We start from the raw sequence: 1,953 nt of genomic DNA, 5'->3' as shown, positions 1-1,953 counted from the left end.
CGCTGTCCGGTCAAGTTTTTTTTTTTCTCAAGGCGACGGTTAACCCACTCTTTCCGTCGATCAAAAGTAAAAAAAAATGAATGGATAACCCCGGCATTTTGGATCTAAGCGGCGAGCAGTTTTTCGGAGGCGAGCGGCGGGAGGTTTCGACGGCGAGCTGCCGCTGGACACGGATGCGTGTGGCACTGGTGGTGCCCCGTTTGCCGGAGGCAGCACCGAGGCGAGCGGCCGGTGCTGCAAGAGGCTTCACGGTGGGTGGCGGCCTCTTCGGCGGCGACAGTGTGGCGACCCGCCTCCATCCCCCTCTCCCTTCCTTGCCTGTGGCGATGGACGAGGACCATGGCCCGACCTCCTTCTCCATAACCCGCACCCGCGCTCCCCTATTTTCGCCGCTGGACTCTCGTCCCCACGGCGGCGGCGGCCCCTGCCTCCACTCCACGCTCCTCTTCTCTTCGTCGCGCACGGCGGCATAAGGAGGGGTTCTGATGGGAGCAAGGCTTGCGACCCCTCCGTCACAACTGCTCCGGGGCCCGGACAAAGCCGAGGCCGTCTCTGTGAACTCTCCAGCGAGCTGACTATTGCCCTCCTCCATCTAAGATGCAATCATGCAAGGTAGCAGCAGCAACACAGGTTCCATGGCCTCTGTCGCATAGCTGCCACCCAAAGCCGTCCCCAGGTTCTCTCTCTCTCGATGCTTCTCTGTATCTTCTTATTAGTCACTTTGCTACTGCCATTTAGATTAATTAGCATATTATATAGGAAGAGAAGTGTGCACCAAGCCTCATCAGTGAAGCGATAAAGAATTGCAATCATATCTGACTACCTTAGATATTTACTTACTTGCTAGGTTCATGCTTTGGCTGTGCTTTCTTGTATAAGGTTGTTCCCAGTAAGGAAACATCTACTGTATATTCAGGATCTAGGAGAATGTTTTCTCACTCAAGTTCAGGTTGGGTTGTTGATTAAATATCAGGTTGCTGAGGCGGGGGTACACAGACCCAGGGGGGCCTTCTAACTCCCTCCTTTAATCTCCTATTGCTCTCCCCATCATTTGCCAAACATGCGGTATATGAGGTGCTCTGTTTGATGATAGCCTGAACCCTGAAGCAAAACCAGAACCATTGGTATTCCGAATTGTTAGGAGTGTTGTTCGAATGCTCTTCGGTTTATTAGTCCCAAATTTTGGTTTGCATCAGCCGCTTCAGGAGATGGCCATGGTGCGCCACAAAATTAGCTTGATCTTAAGATAGTACGAGTAGGCATACTCCCTAGCTCCTAGTGTAGCAGGCTGTACTATGCAGCTACCTAATTGGAATTCGGAACTATTGTCTTCCGTTGTTCCAACAAATCGGGGATTCAGTATAAAGCTTATGGGTGTTTTTCTGTATTCGAGTTTGCTCTCCTTAGTACAGGGATAGCTTTGCCTCCAAAATATAGAGTGATAACTTTACAAACCAATGAAAAAAAATTGTTTGCTCAAAGTTCCACCATTGTCCTGTTCAAACTGTAATATTTAGATGAAATGAATCGTGATCTAAGAGTTCAGTTCGGATTTAAGGCGTGGAGAAAAATAATAATCAAGTAGTCTTATGACCATCACCGTGTTCACTTTGTTTTGGTTTCAGCTAGCCTGATGTCTCTGTGTAAATATTGAATTAGCTACTTGAAACTTTCTTCACAACATGAAAATTTATGAAGGGCTACCAGGTCATCTATAATTGGATTAAGGAAATGCTGAGTTAGCTCGAACAGTCTCCGCATAGATTACTGGATAAATAAGAAATTGTATGAAGTAATAACTTCAAAAAGGAAATCCTAGTGCACTTTTACTTATCACTTGCTATGACCATAGTAATACAATCAGTATCGCCCCCTCTCCATCAATTTATGAGTATGTGTCTTATTCTCCCATCCAATATATCTGCTCGAATTATGTGTTTATTTACTGTTTTC

This window comes from Triticum aestivum, chromosome 7A (assembly GCF_018294505.1).
Source record: "Triticum aestivum cultivar Chinese Spring chromosome 7A, IWGSC CS RefSeq v2.1, whole genome shotgun sequence".
Lineage (NCBI taxonomy): Eukaryota > Viridiplantae > Streptophyta > Magnoliopsida > Poales > Poaceae > Triticum > Triticum aestivum.
Note: the sequence above shows the minus strand (reverse complement) of the source record.